The sequence below is a fragment of the Hyaena hyaena genome, unplaced genomic scaffold (assembly GCF_003009895.1).
Source record: "Hyaena hyaena isolate Hyena2069 unplaced genomic scaffold, ASM300989v1 scaffold_284, whole genome shotgun sequence".
Classification (NCBI taxonomy): domain Eukaryota; kingdom Metazoa; phylum Chordata; class Mammalia; order Carnivora; family Hyaenidae; genus Hyaena; species Hyaena hyaena.
Window position 1 is genome coordinate 93295 of NW_024080913.1, and position 18809 is coordinate 112103.

An 18809-nucleotide genomic window follows, 5' to 3' on the forward strand; every position below is an offset into this window, starting at 1 on the left:
TGGATCGCGCTCTCTCTCTCTTTCTCTCTCCCTTTTAATTTTTTCTTTCTTTTGTTTTTCATAATGTGATATTCAGGGATCCCTAAAAGGACAGGGAATCTGCCCTGGGAGCAATTTCACTGGGTCATGAAGGACACCAATTTCAGGGATCCAGTGGTTTTCTGGATAGCACTGAAAGTTTAGCTAAACACTGTACATGACAAGTTATCTCTGCCAGTGTCCATCTGTTGGAACCTCTGTATTTGGAACCGGATTTGAATCTTCCTTTTCAGAATGTTTGGTCAAAATTCTGCTTCAAACGGAGCCAATTTGGCCATGAGAGCCTCAGTCTCTTTTTTTTTTTTTTAAATGTTTTATTCATTTCTAGGAGAGAGAGAGAGAGACAACGTGAGCAGAGGAGGGTCAGAGAGAGAGGGAGTCACAGACTGAAACAGGCTCCAGGCTCTGAGCTGGCAGTCAGCACAGAGCCCAACGCGGGGCTCAAACCCACGAACAGCGAGATCATGACCCAAGCGAAAGTCGGACGCTCAACCGACTAAGCCACCCAGGCGCCCCCCTCAGTCTCTTCTTGATACATCAATTGTATATGACCACAGGTTAATAGTTCTGTACTAACATGAACATTAGTGGAAGAAGGCCACAATGAGTATGAGTATAATCACAAATATCTTGAGATGTGTGGAATCCACTTTATACCCAATTTTCTAGTCAGCCTTGGCCTAAATAGGATAATAAGGCTCAAGAATCACTGTGATCAACCTTAGCTAACCGGCGAACTTTTAAAAAATCCTCACTTCAGAAACTCAAAACAGCTTTTGTATGGCTGACCAGTAAATATTAACTACTACACTACTCTGATCTACTCTAGGTGGCACATTTTTGCTAATCTGCAGTGTCTAAAGCTTGAGCTGTTGTGTTATTTGAACCAAAGCCAGTGATAAGTTGTAAGTCACGTGTTTCTAGTTTAAGAACAACAAGCCAGAAGAGACTTTCTCATTACAAACTGGTGAAATTCAAAATCTTGGATCAGATTCTTAGCATGTTAGGTTCTTAATAAAATATGAGCAACTGCCTTTAAAAAAAATTTTTTTTTGTAGTAGTAGTAATAATAGTAAAAATGGCCACATGACCATGGTCCAGGTAGCATTTTGATGTGGTGAGCAGGGGAAAGTCATTTGATTACTCAAAAAGAATAACATCAGGGAATCACATAGAAAAAGCACAAAATTAATTGCCTATGAAAATGGGAAGAGGCCAATTCTTTCTGAAAATTTAAGAATAGTAAAATTTGGTCTTGGTTGAAATACTTAATTTCTCTTATTTTCAATTCATATAAGTTATTATTTCAATTCATATAAGTTATATAAACCATTCTGAGCAGTCCTTCAAATTGTTAGAGACCTAATTTGTCTTTATCCTCCAGAAGAAAACAAATTATACCACTTTGTTTCTTTAGAAAGCAGTTTATATTTATATAATGGGAAAAACTCCTAAAACTACTGGGTGTTCTAAAAGAACTAACTGTAGAAAAACAATAACACTATTTAAAGGAAAAGAGGCATTGATATTTATTACAAATGCTTATCAGTGAGGAAAATAAAAGGAAATAACTACATTTGGAGCAGATTCGTTGCTGAAAATCTGAGTAATTTTGTGATACCCTTTTCAGTTCAGCAGGACCCTCTCTGAATCTTTTGCATCATGGTCACTAATCTTATCCATTTAAATCCATTGTAAAAGGACTCTCTCTCTCTCTCTCTCTCTCTCTCTCTCAATAAAAGGATAAACTGGTTAACAGTTCTAGAAATTATTAAATCTTGGCTTATATAATTGTCAGAAGCCCTATTTGTTGACTTAATGGCCTAATTGTAATGACATAGATATCTTTTTCCTCCCTTTTTTTAGCCCGATTTAAATAGTTGTTCTACCATTTAGTAAGTTCAGTATATACTGAGAGAACAGACTAACAGATAACAGAAATTCAGTTAACTTTCTTTTCCAAAATCCCCATCATGTAGAGCAATTTATTGAAATCAAGAGTTCTTAGGGGAAAATTACTGTGTATGGAAATAATTCTGGTTATAGATTAGTATTCCACTCTGGCGTCCAAAGAATTTTATCTAGTGTTAGATGTGAACAAATTCTCAGCACTGCAGACACACACCAGGAAACACCAAACCCCTCAGGAAGAATGGCCAATCAAAAAAGACATTCAGATTAGATTCTGTCACCTACATTCTAACAGAGAGTGGATCCTTGTGAACCACCACCCAACAGATTGTCTCTAGATGTTTATTTTATAAAAGCAAAACCAGAATTCCACTTTGATACCACTGGTGGGAGAAAACGATTGACAATGTACAAATGAGAAAAAGACTTATCCAAGAATTACACGTAGTATAAAAAGTCATAGAGCTCAATTTCTGCTCCTGAGATTCAACAGAAAAATCAAGCTCTAACACAAATTTGCCCTGGTCAGGTGCAGGATTCTCTTGGCTACAATGATGTGTCTCAGGTATGTGAATTTTTGTGGAAATAGCTGCCAGAAACTATTAAGGAATAACATAGCGGAAGCTATTTTCATATGTCAATTTAGCTAGGTCTCAGCACTTAGGTATTTGGCCAAACAATATTCTAGATGTTCCTATAAAGGTATTTTTAGTTGAGATTAATAGTTAATCAGTATACTTTGACTAAAGCAGATTGCCCCCCATAATGTGAGTGGGCTTCATCCAATCAGTTTAAGGCCTTAGTAGAAAAAGACTCATCTTTCTGAAAGAAGAGAAAACGCTGTCAGCAGAAAGCCTTTGGAGTCAAACTGTAGCCTTTTGTGGGTCTTCGGCCCGCCATCTTACATTGCAAGGGTAAAGTGTCCAGTCATGTGATCCAGTTACTCACAATAAGTCTCTCTTACTCTATCATCCACGTACCTTACCTGTCTGTCTACGTGAAGTGCCAAGGATGAATCAATATGTTGTCTCTGTTAGTTCTATACTGATTCTTATCTGGAGAATCCTGACTAATACAGACAACATACGATTTCACCCTCGCTATTTCTAGAGAAAGGGGAAGAGAAACAAATGTCTGGGACCGTTAATTTTTTTTCTCCACCCTGGCCAGTCTTCTCTGGACCTGGTTAGCGAGGTCACCACAGAAGTCAATTACAGTTATACAAAAAATATCTTGGCAGTTTAGGTGAGTCTAACTAAACTTAGTTAAGTCAGGAGGACAACACTCCCCTTATTAGATTATCATAGATACATTTAAAGAAACTTTGTTGTCCTAGCAAGAGCATGAGGAAAAGAATTCTCCTAGTTAGAAACATAAAATGAACTATAAATTGGTACCACTCCAGTGGAAGGCAAATTTACAGGATTTATTATTTACATTAAAAAGCATGTACTGTAACCACTATGATGGAGCAATTGCATTTATGGGACTCTATCTTATAGAAATACTTGTACAAGCGGCAAAAAATATGGGTAAAGGATGATGACTGCAGGATTATTAGATTATGAGACCAATTTACTTAAAAAAAAGCATGTAAAAGGCTAAGTAATTGGTACAAAGGAAGAAATGCCTTCATTAAAAATAATGCAGAATAATGATCATGACTCTAGCATTACCGAGCAATTACTAATTCCAGACACATCCTGCAAGTCATTATTACACATTTGAAAAATTCAGATATGTAAAACTTGCTACTAGCCGGAAGAAACATGACTTCACCACTTCACCCTGGAACACTTCGTCTTGAGCACAGATTACATCAGGGCTCTCTCCTTCCCCTATTTCTAGAAATGCAGTGTCCCTTAACTGCGTTTCTTCAGGGAGATCAAGGGAGCACGAGAAGAGGCCATTATATCATTGAAGGCAAGGAAAGCAAAGCAAGGTATCTCGCCCGTTGCCAGAGTGAACCGAAGAGAACCAAACTCCTGCTGTAAAAATGCCCCTATCGTCCCTGGGTGGGCTCGAACCACCAACCTTTCGGTTAACAGCCGAACGCGCTAACCGATTGCGCCACAGAGACACAACACACTCCCAAGTTTCATCATAATGGGGTGATCTCCCGCTCACCGCTGGTGGCGAGCCACTCCTGCTGTGACTGGGCAGGCTCCAAAGCCTCGGAAAACTGGAGACCAGAGTGACAAGTCGAGCCATTTGTCGTTTTTGAAACCAGTGCGTTCAGTGGTTCCGAAACTAGGGCACCCAAATGGCCTAGACCCGTCCTGCCCTTCACCAACCACAGAACCCAGAACCTCCAGAGACGCCCGGCACTGCGACCCCACCGTCCTTCTCCCCACCTAGCCGGAGTCGAGGGCGCCCCAACGGGAGCTGAATCTCCAGGACACTCAAACAGGACTTGCTGAATTAATGCATCTGAGGGTCCGACCACACAAAGGGACAATGGCTAGACCATTGGATCCTGTCATGCAGGATGCACAGATTCTCGTTAACCGCCTACACTTTTCCATGCCAACAGCCTCCAAACACCGCACACCTTAAGTCTCCCCCCCGTTCTACTTTAAAGCTTTCCCACTGCTCCGCCTGACTTTGTCTCGTCTAAAGCGCACGTGACCATGGCTGACGCCCTTGCAAGCGTATAAATAAACAGCCTTTAGCTTTTCTCGTTTGGTTGGTCTTCGTTTATTTGCATATATTTTTGCCTTTAAGCTTTTAGTCCTTTGAGGAACTCTGCGAACAGAAATGGAAAGGTGTTTTTAAAAAGGGGAAAATTCCTTTCAAAAGGTTTTACTCTGGTCAATTGACTTCAAAGCCTGCAACGGCCCATGGGCTGGGCAACGGGGAGGCCCACGGCGCGCCATCTGTGCCACTGGAGGGCCGAGCGCTCGACCCAACGGCGTTCCAACTCGACTGCGGTCGAGGGGGTCAGAGGGAGGGAGCAGGAAAGGAGTCGGAGCCAAAAGGGAACCTTCAGAAGGGAAAGAAGTAGGAGAGACGTAGTCGAGGACAAGGTGACCTCCCAAGAGGCCCGCGGAGATGCACTGGCCAGATCCGGAGACAGGAGAAGCTGTTTTTTATCTCTTCTCAGAAGTCCCAGGTTTGTGGCGCGCCGTGATCGTATAGTGGTTAGTACTCTGCGTTGTGGCCGCAGCAACCTCGGTTCGAATCCGAGTCACGGCAGTACCTTTTTGTTGTCTTTTTTTTTCCCTTGACAAAATTTGGTACGTCTTCTAGGGTAGAAGCCTCTCCTTTAATCCCCTCACCACTATTTGTGGCCTAAGATCAGAGTCTGCTGTGGCTCTCCAGCACTTTGCAGTGAGGAAAAAGGGAAGAAACACGACTGCGCACTAAACTGGGGTCGTGTATTCGGTTTTCCTTATCTGAGCATGCGCAGAACTATCCCAAAAGGTAAACGTGCCGTCTGTAGCTTCTACTTCTGTAACTGTAGTCATAACGGTTTTTCATGAAAGGCTAAAATATTTCAAATGTTGATGGGGCCTTTTTAGACACTGTGACAAATGAGCTTTTTATGAGTCTGGATTCAACAGGGTATTTTATAATAAAGTCTAATAAATATAACAAAACCTAATCCAGTGCCTTTCTCCGCAGTCCCCACCCAATTGCTATGCTAACAGTACATACTGAAGTATATAATTCACAAAGAATAAAAAATCTTAAACTCACAGCCCAGTCAATTTTGACAAATTCCAGATACAGCCGTGACTCGGATCGTAGCAGGAGTTGCTGCGGCTGCAAGGCAGAGATCGCCGCGCACCGGGAACCTGCTGGCCATCTGTGTGTCCTTTCGTATTTTCCAGGTAAACACATCCATAGCTAGATAAGAGTTATGCAAAATTTCCCCCGGCCCAGGAACTTCAGGACAGCCTTTTCCAAACAATTCCCACCTACTTTCCCTTCACTTAAGCAAATCATTCCGACTACTTCTTGTTTTGAAAGGATTTTATTTACATCTTAGCAACAAGTTAGATAAATAACTTTGTTAAATGGCAATCAAGGTTTTCAGTCCAAGAGAAAAGAATGACAAGGCCCCAAAACAGGCATAATCATTGTTATTTCTAAAGTTTTAATTTTTTTAAAAAAGTAATTTCTAGGGGCGCCTGGGTGGCTTAGTCGGTTAAGCGTCCGACTTTCGCTTAGGTCATGATCTCGCGGTTCGTGGGTTCGAGCCCCGCGTCAGGCTCTGTGCTGACTGCCAGCTCAGAGCCTGGAGACTGTTTCAGTCTGTGACTCCCTCTCTCTCTGACCCTCCCCTGCTCATGCTGTCTCTCTCTCTCCTAGAAATAAATAAAACATTAAAAAAAAAAAGTAATTTCTACACCCAATATGGATCTCTAACCTAAGACCCCCAGATCATGAGTCAGTTGCTCCACCAACTGAAACGCCAGGTGCCCCAAATCACTATTATCATTAAATGAACATTTCATATATGTAAAATATATACATTCATTTACAATCTACTTCACTGTGAATTGAATTGACTTAAAAAGCAACATCACCCAAAGTTCCATGGTCATCCATAGTGTCTGGATTTTTATCTTTAATGCCATTCCCTTTAAAAATGAATCAAGATTTCTTCAAGAAATGACTACTTCCAGGAATGGTGCAGGGGAATCATAGGGTAAGAGTGGGAAAGCTTGGATCAGAAGGCAGTGATCCACTAACAATCTATTAGGATCTTTAAAAACAACCACAGGCCCAGCTTGAAGGAATTCCCACTGGCACGAGTTGTGATACTTTGAGCATGAGAAACAGCTGTGATCTTTGTGCAGGGGTTCCCAAACTATGGCCTCCTGGCCAATTCCCATTCAGGGCTTGCTTAATAAGTAAAGTTTTATTGGAATACAACCATACTAACTCATTTATGTATTATCTATGACTGCTTTTGTGTTACAATGGTAGAGTTGAGCAGCTGTAACAGAGACCGTATGGTCAGCAGCTGGTGTTCTCCCATTTTAAAAGTCTACTGATTCTTGTATCTCACTGTGGTTTTAATTTGCACTTCCCTAATAAATAATGCTATTAGCTTCTTTTTAAAATGTTTTTATTTATTTATTTATTTATTTACTTACTTACTTACTTACTTATTGAGAGAGGGAGAGTGGGAGGGAGGGAAGAATGTGAAAGCTGGGGAGGGGCAGAGAGAGAAGGGGAGAGAGGATCCCAAGCAGACGCCCCACTGTCAGCGCAGGGCCTGATGCAGAGCTCAATCCCATGAACCGTGAGACTGTGACCAGACCTGAAATCAAGAGTCATTTGCTTAACTGACTAAGCCACCCAGGCGCCCCAAGCTTCTTACGTTTTTTGCCCATTTAGAAATTACCTTTTGTGAAGAAGACTATTCTGGTACTTTGCTAATTTTTAAATGTTTTGGCTTTTATTACTGATCTCTAAAAGTTCTCTATCCCTTCAATATTTGAATCATGTTCAGATAAGAATACTGCAAATATCTTCTCCCACTCTATGGATTGCCTTTTTACTTTCTAATGGTGATTTCAGAGGAGCAGAAGCTTTTAATCTTAATGAAATCTAGTTTCTTTATTTTTCTTTTATTGTATTCTAAGACATCTCTCCTAGCCAAGTTTGTGAATATATTTTCCCATGTTTTCTTCTAGAAGCCTTAATGTTTTGGTTTTCAGCTTTAGAATCTGATTTCTTTCCTGACCTCAGCCCAATATTTAATCACTTTAGCTTAAGAATCTTTGGCTCACTTGCAGATCACCAACCTCCCAGAAATTTTTATAACCTTTGATGTAAAAACATTCATAATAGTTTCCTGCTCTGCTCTTCGTGGACTACGTATCTTTGTGTTTCTATCCCTCGTTCCTTCTTTTGCTTCTCTCTCCTCTTCTCATCCCTACATCAGAGAAAACCAAGAATACCTAAAGCCGAGAAGAAAGATCTGATCTATGCTTAAGAGCACAGCCACTGGTTTATAAATCTGATTCAGCCCTTGTATGGCCTTGGAGAAATAAACTTTTTGTGCCTCAATTCTTTCTTCTGTAAAATGGGGCTAATAAGAGTAATCTACTTCATTCTCATTGTTGGCTGTGCCTGAATTTAGTAGCTTCTCCATCAGTAATGTTTTCAATCAGTAGAATCATCACCCTCATTGTCATTATCCTCTGCATTATTTAAAAAAACCATTATGCTGATATTTTGCACCTTAATTTTGCTTCTTCTAGAAATTCTTGTAAATGGAATCATGGACTTCTCATGCTGTTGTGTTCTGCATGATGTCTGTCAGTTCTTTATATCAAAGTTCATGCCCTTTTATTGCTGAATTCCATTATATATATTCCATATATGCATACTCATATGAGTATACTACGATTTGTTTACCAGTTCCTGATAATGGACGTTTGAGTAGTTTCTACTTTGGATTCTTGTGAATAAAAAACACTATGAACATATTCGGGGTTTTTTTTGTTTTGTTTTGTATGGACATTTGTTTTCAGTTCTCTTGGGAGACTATCTAGGTGTAGGATCTATGGGAATAAAGGGATTCTTATGTACGTTTATGTTGAAATGTGTAAGAAACTGTCAAATCAGCATGGTTATGACATATTCCCACTAAAATGTGTGAGAGATCTGGTTGTTCCACATCTTCACCAAGACTGGGTGCTTTCAGACTTTATAATTTTAGCCATGCTACTGGGCGCGGTGGTATCTCAATCAAGTTTTAATGTATATTTCCCCGACAGCTAATGATATTGAGCACTCTTTAGTGTGCTTTGGGACATTAGTATATCTTCATCTCTGAGGTGTCTATCTAAGCTTTTGCCTATTTTTAAAAATGGGTGCTTCAGCTTTCAATGTTGATTAAAGGAGGTCATTTTATATTCTGGAATAGAGTCTTTGTCAGATATGTTTTGTGAATACTTTATCACAGTCTGTGATTTACCTTATTGCTTAATGGTATCTTTTAACAACAAGGCATTTTTAATATTTTGATTATTTTATAATTTAAATTTTAATATTAATGTTAACATCTAGTTTAATATTTAGTTAGACTAATATTAGTTTATTTTTAAAAGTTTATTTATTTTGAGAGAGAGAGACAGAGATGGAGAGAGTGGGTGGGGGGCAGTAGAGCAGGCTCTACTCTGTCAGCACAGAACCAGATGTGGGGCTTGATCTCATGAACTGCAAGACCATGACCCCAGCCAAAATCAAGAGTAGGACCCTTAACCGACTGAGCCATCCAGGAGCCCCTAGTCTAACATTAGTTTAATATTTTAAAAGTCTAATTTATCATTTAAAAAACATTTTTATTACATTTTAAAATTTGTTTTTGAGAGAGACAGAAACAGAGTGCGAGTTGGGGAGGGTCAGAGAGAGAGGGAGACACAGAATCTGAAGCAGGCTGCAGGCTCTGGGTTGTCAGCACAGAGCCCGACGCAAGGCTCAAACTCATTTATGAGTGTGGGTTCATGACCTGAGCTGAAGTCAGACGCTGAACTGACAGAGCCACCCAGGCACCCCGATCATTTTTCTTTTTTACTTATCTTTTTGTATAATGTTTAGGAAATCTTTGCTTACCACCAGGTCATAAGGGTATTCTTTTGTATTTTCTTCTAAAACCTTATAGTTTAGTGTGTATGTTTTGGTCTGTGATCCAACTTAAATTAGCTTTTGTGCATATTGGGAGGGAAGGAATGCAGGGTTTTTCACTACGTAGATCTCTAGTTGTTTCAGTACTATTTGTTGAAATGATCCTCCTTTCCCCACTGAATTACTTTAGCGTCTGTTTTTGGAAAATAATTTGACCAGAGAGAGTGGGTCTATTTTAGGTGTCTCAATTCAGCTCCATTTATATACACTAGTCCTTCTGCCACTCCCACACTGTCTTGTTTTGAGTAATAAACACCTTAATAGTAAGTCTTGGGGCACCTGGGTGGCTTAGTCGGTTAAGCGTCCGACTTTCACTTAGGTCATGATCTCGCAGTTCGTGGGTTCGAGCCCCACGTCGGGCTCTGTGCTGACTGCCAGCTCAGAGCCTGGAGCCTGTTTCGGAGTCTGTGTCTCCCTCTCTCTCTGACCCTCCCCTGCTCACACTGTCTCTCTCTCTCTCCTAGAAATAAAAAAAAAATAAAATAAAAAAATAGTAAGTCTTAAAGTCTTCCAAGTTTGACTTCACACAGCTCAAATTTTCTAATGTATACATACCAAAGGAGCCACCATGCAGACTGAGATCTGTGATCGCTTAACTTCTCTCATTTCATTGTAGGACATATGCCCTTACATATTATGGCTGATCCTGTAGCCAAAGACATATTGTTGCACAAAAAGAAATCTCCAGTTAGCCTGAGAGCTGATTTTAAAAAAAGTCTGCAACACTTCATCATGACTAATAGATTTTTTTCCGGGGTGGGGGTGGGGGGTGGTCATTTTCCGGGCCATTCCCTATTACTTATGATCATGAATACAATGTTTGGTTTGCAATTTTTCTGTTCTTTGCAAGGAGATAAAGTCGTAGGGAGGGCCTCTAACTAACTGGACTGGTAGTTGAGTGTGGGATTAAAGTTGGAGACTGAGTAAGAATTGCCTTTTATTGTGTTGGAAAAGAGGAGGAAGAGATGCTGAGGAAAGGTGTAGGGAAGAGTAGGTTGGAACTAGAAAGTCCAACTTTGGGTCTTGTAGTGATTGTCAGATTTGAGGAAAGAGGAACTTTCCACTAAAAACAAACCAACCAGCCAAAAACCAATCAAACAAATAACAAGTAACAAAAACCAAAAAAATACTTCAGTGGAAACAACCAATACTTAAAGGCCATTTGTGAGGCTTTCTCATTTATATACATCATTCTTCTTCCTCATTTTTGTAAAAATGGCAGGCTTCGTGGGCTTTTTATATAACTTTTAAAATGTGTATTCAAATTAGAAACTATTGAAATTAAAATATCATGAAAGTCCCACATTCATCTGAAATTTGACCAACAGTGCATTTAAAATAAAATGGGCCCAACCTAAGAGACACACTTACCTGGCTGAAGAGCCCTTTCTGGGTGTGTGTGAGTCTCTAGTTGTCCCCACGCCTGAACGTCCTCATTCACGACCCATCGGCCACCGTTTCCGTCCCAAAAGATTTTAAAGTAGTCTTACTTCAAGTGCGTGGATTAGAAACAAACCCGCCGGGCGCATCCTCTTATCCACAGAAAGCCCAGGGAGAGACGTCCATGTGCCACGAGGAGCTCCCTGGTAGCCAGGCCACTCGCCTTCCCCAGCGACGGGACGCCGACCTCATCTTCCTGCTGTTCTCAGACGAGGGAAAGCGCACGTTGCTCTTCCCTCCCCGGGGCTCTGTGTCCACCTCTCCCTTTCTGTCTCTTCCGCGACCTCCTGGGAGCCTCACCCCTGGACAGGACTGAAAGGGGAGGCTGCCCTTCTCCCTACAGGGCCTCCTGCCGCGGCGTCTGGGCAGCTCAGTCCCGCGGGGACGTTACGCCCACGAGGCTGGCAGTTGGAGCCACGAGGGTGGCGGGGGCGGAGCCGTTGAAAGAGCGAGGGCCGCGGGGGCGGAGCCTCGAGGGCGGCGGGGGCGGGGCCGCGAGTTCGCCGCGTGCGTCCGCGTGCCTCGCGCAGCTGTGCGTCGCGGGCTGCAGACACGTGTAGTCGACGCCGCTGCAGGATCTTGTCTGCCGGCCGCACGCAAGGGGTTCGGGGCTCGGCAGTGGACGAGAGGGCCTGGGGCGCGCCGAGGGGGCCCGTCCTGCCCCTGTCCCTGGAGGCCGGGCCCGGAAGCCGCTAGTTTGACGGGCAAAGCCCAGCACGTCTCAACGGCGACCCAGCCCCGGGTTCCGAGGGTAAAGGCCCCAAAACCCTGAAGTGGAGCGGGGGTCGCGCGCGGCGTCATTCTCCCCGCCTGTGTCGGGAGAGCCGTTGGCCCGAACCCGACGGCAAACCGATCGTGTGGCTCCCAGACGGGTAGTAACAAAAGAAGAAACAGGAGCTTCGGACCGAGCGGGCGTGTGGCGGGAGGGGCAGGCCGGCGTCCGAGAGCACCTCTGGTTGGGCCCCTGGCGTGCGGAGCCGCAGCCGAGGTAGGTGGGAGGAGCAGGGGCGGCGGGCTGGGGAGGAGGGGGACCCGGCGGCGTCCAGGCCAGGGCCGCCCAGCCTGCCTCGGAAGCCGGCTCGGTCCGCGCCGCCTCGGTCGCTGTGTCCCTCGGAGTCCTTTGGGGGGATTTTGGGGGATCGCGGGGTCTTACCCCGGGCGCCGCCGCTCCCGCCTCTTCGCGGCGACGTCGTGTCCGCACGCGGCCGCCTAGCAAAGACGCATCTCGGGGGGCAGCTCTGGGGTGCGGCCGGGACGGGGCGACTTGACCTGGCGGGACCCCGGGGCGTGACCGCTGTCCCGCATAGTATAAGGTCTTTGTTGTGGGGCACCTTTTATAAAGCATGGAGGGAACGGCCTTAGGGGACAATTCCTGAGAGGGGTGTGCGTCCCCTCCCCACCCTTCAAAAAACCAAAAATAAGCCCTGTGTCGGAAATAGCCACAGCCTAATGCAGAGAGTCCTTGTATTCTTTAAAAAGAGGGAGCTTTCAGCTCCCTGGTGGTCTAGTGGCTAGGATTCGGCGCTTTCACCGCCGCGGCCCGGGTTCGATTCCCGGTCAGGGAACAGGATTATCCTTTCTTCATTGGGCGTAGTGAGTTTTTCTGTGATTTTCCCAAAGATTGGCGGGAAAATGGAGTTAACTATTGGGGATACACTCCAGAAAGTAGAACTACTAGGTGAAATGGAGTGTGAATTTCAAACTCTCAGATAATACTACCCACCAATTATATGCCCCCCCTCATATGAGACTTCATTTCACCCCTCAATGCTCCCACGTTTAAAATTAACACTAGAAGTTATTAATCTCTCAGACATAATTTCAAACTTTACTTATCAACCGACCTCTTCAGAGTCCATTTCCCCCACAGACTTTAACTCCACAAGAGACAAACTGAGAAAACTGCCTAGTATTTCAGAAATCTTGAATCCGAAGTATTGTAGAAATCTTGAATTGAATCTTGAATTGAACTATTCTGATATTTACCTTTTCTTCCAGGTAAGATTGGTCGCAGTAAAAATGTAAGCCTGGCCTTTTTGCTTGCAGTGGTTTCACCAGTTCTAAATTTTGTGGATCTAGAGCTGTTACTTGGACAGCTTCATGGGCACATTTCACCTTTAGGAACTTTGGAAAAGTGGTGCACAGGAGGGCCCCTAAATCCATCTTTGGAAATGTTGGCAGAAGTCAATGAGCACTTGGACTTGTGAAGACCCTTGGAAGCCGAACAAAGTTTTAAAAATCAGAGAGGAGTAGTTTTAATAATTTAGTTTTCATTTTGAAGGCCTCTTTACGTTTTAAAGGAAGATAAGAGAATTTTATTTTTATTTACTTATTTTTTAAGCCTTATTTCTTTATTTTTAGTAATTTCTACACCCAAATGTGGGCTCGCACTAATGACCCTGAGATGAAGGATCTCTAGGTCCTCCATCTAAGCCAGCCAGGCACCCCCATTTTATCTGTTTTATGAGGACATTAGTGGAGGGAAATTGCTTAACTGGATCAGTAATTTTTCTATATTTTCATTTCTTTAAAGGAAATTTACTGATGATAAGAAATTAATATAATTACAATAAAAAGATTAATAAGATATAATAGTAAAATGACACATCTTACATTCTTCACAGTGATCTAGTTGGCTTGTGCTGGTCGTGTATTGCACACTGTGTAACATTACCTACTGAATTATGTTCAACCAGCTGGTAATTCATACCGTAACCCAGCTATTGATAATTCACAGAAGGAGGTATAATGGGAAGGTGTTGTAATCTCTTAGTGTAGCCCTGAGATCAACTGAATTTATATCATGCTGCCACATACTTTAGAAGGCTACGCTATAATAGAAAAACGGCATACCTTAGCCAGTGGTTGCCCATTTCCTGTCCTACCATGATATACAGGAGTGACCATTGGGGGGAAAATGGCCTTTTGAAGGACTTACCTAATATATCTCTCTTATTGTTACTTGGAATGATCTCAGAAAAGTAAAGGGAAATGTTCATGTGGTAAAGGAAAATTGCCTGCTTTTCCCTCTTTCCCAACCCTTACTACCCAGTGGAGGAGCAAACACTCTTACCACTTCAGGGAGATCATTCTGGCCTTCTCATATCCCCTAACCTGGTCCGTACCATGCACTCCCTTCTGTGTTTTCACCAAGAAAGTACCGGGACCTTCCTGGCCCTGCACTCAGTACCAGATTTATCCAGCAGCCTAGCAGTCCCTAGGCAATAGTCGATTATGTTTGTCACACTCCTGTAGAATGGACCAGTAAGGAGGAAATGATCTTACATGAACTGAGGTATTTATTACTTAGACACACAGCATAAGCAAGTGCGGTATGTTGTCCGCTTCCCACATCCATGATCCTGTAGCCAGACACCACACTGGAGGGATCAAGTGACAAGAAAACATGAGTGGTGGCTTACTCTGTCGTGACGGAGCCAATTCTGTATCGCTGCCAAGCAGTTTTGTAGCTTGTAGTTGCATCCTAGGGGGTGGAGGCAAGGTGGAAATCTCCAGGCCTCACCAGAACCAGGGAGACAGGGGAAACTGCCTGCTTGTAGTTTGCCCCGAGAGGCAGCCTACCTGCCCGCCACAGGAGATCAGTGGGAAAGAGCCATCCGATGGCACCTTACAAGACATGGCATCTTTCCATGTTCCAAGGGGGTATTCAGCCAAGATTTGGGTCAAAGAACAGTTGAACCTTGCCCGTGTGGCCCGTGTGGAGAAGTAAGTACAAGGTCACCAGGGTGCCACAGAAGAGCCATGTTCCTGTACCTGGAACATTGAAAAGGAGGTTGGCCAGATAGGATACTGTGATTTGCACTTCTTTACAGATGTTTCTTGAAAATGCTGCTCCACTATTCCCTGGCTTTCTGGAAATGTTAGTGCTCATCTAATTCTGTTGCTTTTATAACTTATTTCATAGTTTTGCATGGAGAACCTGAGGATTTCCTCTTTATCTTTCAAGTCTAATAGTTTTACTGTGGTATTATTTTGAAGTTGATCATCTGTGGCCAATCCCTGGTACCCCAAGAGCCCTTTCTGTGTGCCTCCTCACATAAGCAATGCATAGTTTTCCTCTTGCCTCCTGGGCCCCTATTTAGAGAAAAATCTTAAAAACAAGAAATTATGTATCACATTACAATATTTATTGAACAAATACAGAGGTTCTCAGACTAGTTAAAGCGAAATAGTAAAACCACCCTGATGATTTCCACTCAGTATTGCCAAGAAAGGACTTAAATCACCATCAGTTTACAACAAAATGTACAAAGACATCATGTCAGAACAAGGAAACCCTTGAATAAATTTATTATTAAAAATTGAAATGTCGCTCGCTTGAAAATAGATTTTAAAAACTTGAAGCTATTTTTAGATGAAAATTAATCACCCGCGGTATCCAACGTGGCCACACAGCCAGTACCCTCAAATCCGAATCCTTTGAAGGAGCGTCCAAGAGGTGGAAAATAAACCCGGACCAACAGTTCCCAGAGTCTTTAGTTCTTTCCCCCTTACTTAAAATCCGCTTCTCGGGCTAACCCCTGTTGAGGCGCATTGCCAGGCGCCTGGGACCCTCCGCGAACAGCAGCGACGCGCCCGCGGGACGAGCGCAGGCGGCGGCCGCTGACGACGTGAACCTCGCGTTTGCGGGTGTCTGGCCGCGCGCAGCAGCTCCCCTCGGGTCCGCGCGGGTCCCTCCCCACCAGCCTCCGCCGTTATTCATGCCCAAGCGTGTCTGCCGGGCCCCCGCGGCTGCCCTCCTCCCGGGACTCTCATGTCCCGATCCTCGCTCCGTGGTGAGACGTGGCCCAGCGGCCAACCGAAGGCCCAGCACGGGCATCCGTGACCCGGCGGCTCTTCGGGTTCCGCGGGTCCTCCAGGGGAAAGGCTGAAAGTAACTGTGGTCTTAGGTCCACATCGCAAAACCATCCCCTACCCCAAACACTCCCACTTCACACTCACTAAATGATTGCTGAATGCAAGCCCTGCAGCAGTAACAACCCAGACTCCTACCGTATTTGCCTATGCAGTATAACTTTGCAGAGCAAAGCTATAACAGCCCTAAAAAAGAAAAGGCAAGAAACCACTGCATTGGCCGGGAATCGAACCCGGGTCTCCCGCGTGGGAGGCGAGAATTCTACCATTGAACCACCAATGCTCCCCTCTGCTTTGTTTCGTAGGTGGAGTGCCCAGAAAGATTTAGCAATATAGTTGCAAGAAAGGTTTTGTTGTTGTTGTTGTTGCTTTTTGGAGTGCTGGCTAAAAGCTAGTAAGGGCATAGGTTTTTGTAGGAAACTTATACTAGACAAAACTAAATAGCAAAATAGCTGATTTGTCTGATCAAACTCTTAACTCTGAAAAAGATTCTTTCCAACTGCATAGCAGACAGACTCCAATAGAAAAACATAAGAAATTCATCCAGGTTCCTTGTTTCTGTTCCTAAATCTTCAATTGTCGATCTCAGACTGTTGTGTTAATGGTTCCTGAAGGCAACCTGGTTATACCCGGGAAGGTAACCTAACTCGTAGGTGAGGTAAGTAAAAATCCAATCCAGGGAAGAAATAAGAATCAGAACCAGAATTAGTAACCAGAAAGAGAGAAAAGGACAGAATTAAGATAGATATAATGAAATAAATTTTGGTCCTTGGAGTTAGTTCTTTGTAGCTTTTTTTTTTTTTTGTAAAAACGTAATGATCAATCTTGTAATCATTGGAATGTGTCTCCTTTTTAAGGTGTATAAAACTTTTGCATGGATATATGATAGGAAAAGATTAGTTTGCATTTCATGTTTCACTTTCTCAATCAGCTTTGATTTACTAGCTGTATGAGGAGTAGACTGTTTTAAAGAAAGTCTCTATGTTGAAAAATTAAGATAGTGGTCTTTTGTTGAAGTTCAGATAATGGAGAGATTTCTTCAGATTTCTCTGCGGAAATTAAACTGAAGCGAGGAAGCTGGAGAACTCTCCCACACGTTGGGACTAGGAATCACTATGACTTTTTGAAGGACAGGAGCCACAGACGGGCAATGATGCTTCTCTTGATAGAAGGCAAGCTAGGTGGAAGCTGAGTCATAAACTTGAGCTCAACAAGGAAAAGAACCATCACCTTCACCTTGAAGAGCTTTGGCTTCCTCTGCCCTCTGCCCAAGACCCGGGACACACACCAACTCTGGCCAACACGCTTTCAATTACCACCTACATCACACAGGGGTACATTTATCCCCACCTCTCTTTTGAAACTGTGATCCTGCACCTCCAACTCAACACCCCAGGGAGTTCCCTGTCAGCATCACACACCACCCCCTGTACCGAAACACTCTTAAGATCAGACCCAGGCGCAATGTCTCCCAAAATGTAGTAGTGCGTTATCTCGAGTGTGTCAGTCAATCATCAAAACAACACCCAAATCTGTTCCTACCCCTGCATAGTACATTTACCCTCACCCTGACCATCCTGTTGCCCAAACCAGACCTTGCTGTTCTTTTGGGATGAACTCTTCAGCCTTCCAACACAGGAATTTGTTCCTGGTATAATTAATAAATAATGCTTAAATTTATTTGACTTTCTGCAGGCTCACTGCCACTTCATTACTAAACTTTTCCACCTATCACCTCTTAACCTCCACGCATATAAGTAGATTGAAAAAGTGGCCCTTCTACAGCCAGTCTACACTGCTCCAGTCCATTTGCCACATTGCAGTCTGACTGACCACTCCATGGTGTAAAGCTGGACATCCCTGTAGCCTAAATGCACATCACCCACCACAGTAGCTCACCAGCAACAGTCCTCCCTCCCTTGGTCATTGGAGCCCTGGAGACCATAGGAGGCATTGGGAAAGCACTGCGGTGGACGGCCCCCGGAGTTAGTGGGTGCTGGGCTTGGAATGGCTTTGAAACACATGCTTGTGTTGCAGGAGCACAAGTCTCTGGCAGCGATTGGAAATAAGGAAGCAAGGACAAAATGCGTCACTGTGCTGGTAAACTTGGCTTTCTGACTTTTCAGTTTCGCAAAGTCAGCTTCCTGACTGCTGGCTTAAAGGCCACCGTAGGAAGTCTCCTCTCATAGGTTACTGCCAGAAAAGTGTCACCCTCAGTCGTCACAAACTCCTCAGCATATTGAGGAGTCACCAGTCACCAATAGTATCAGTAGTAAAGTTCTGAGAAATTCTGGATTGTGTTGTCATTAAGGAGGTCATTTCTTCTGCATAGAATGTTGAAAGGCTGGATAGTATGCAGATAACATCTTAGATTTGCTGTAAGTTGAAACAGTTTGAAGGAAAAAGTGAAACAGAGTTTCTGTAGGAAACGATCTGTACATTAGAATTCCATAACAATGAGCTTTTGGTAATATGCTTTTGCTTCTGCCTAGAGCAAGAAATTGGTGAAAGGATTTAGTCTCTAAAGATTTCATCCTGGTGTTGATCTTTATAATTTCTTATATAAAACATGCATGATATACCTTTAGGAGAATCACTGAAGAGTAGAAATAGCATGGGAAAATTCTAAACCATGAGAAGAGGGAAATAGGAAAAAATAGCAAATACAAGAAAAATTTCAATATAAAATGTCAAAGATATTTTAAGTATTTATCAATAATTGGTAATAAAAATATCATGAATCCAGACTTATGAAATGCAATGAAAATAGCAGTAATTACAATAAAAAAGAAATGCTTGGGGGCGCCTGGGTGGCTCCATTGGTTAAGCATCCTACTTTGGCTCAGGCCATGAACTTATGGTTTGTGAGTTCGAGCCCCACATTAGGCTCTGTGCTG

At 43.3% G+C, this 18809-nt stretch overlaps 1 protein-coding gene and 4 non-coding genes across 6 annotated transcripts in view; 3 read left to right on the forward strand and 2 right to left on the reverse strand.

Annotated features, from left to right (window-relative positions):
- FCGR1A (Fc fragment of IgG receptor Ia) overlaps positions 1-18809 on the forward strand; it is a 67345-nt gene that overhangs the window by 34546 nt on the left and 13990 nt on the right. Inside the window, exon 1 of one of the 2 annotated variants that reach the window (XM_039246248.1) lies at positions 11919-12025. The exons of the other annotated variant lie outside the window; for it this stretch is intronic. The gene's annotated coding sequence lies outside the window, so the exon portion shown is untranslated. Of the gene's footprint in view, positions 1-11918; positions 12026-18809 lie in introns of those variants that run through there. 2 annotated transcript variants of the gene reach the window in all.
- TRNAN-GUU lies at positions 3957-4030 on the reverse strand. Its single transcript has one exon. It is a non-coding gene; the product is annotated as a tRNA-Asn (tRNA).
- Positions 5074-5145, forward strand: TRNAH-GUG. The gene has a single exon. It is a non-coding gene; the product is annotated as a tRNA-His (tRNA).
- TRNAE-UUC lies at positions 12531-12602 on the forward strand. Its single transcript has one exon. It is a non-coding gene; the product is annotated as a tRNA-Glu (tRNA).
- On the reverse strand, positions 16125-16195 carry TRNAG-CCC. Its single transcript has one exon. It is a non-coding gene; the product is annotated as a tRNA-Gly (tRNA).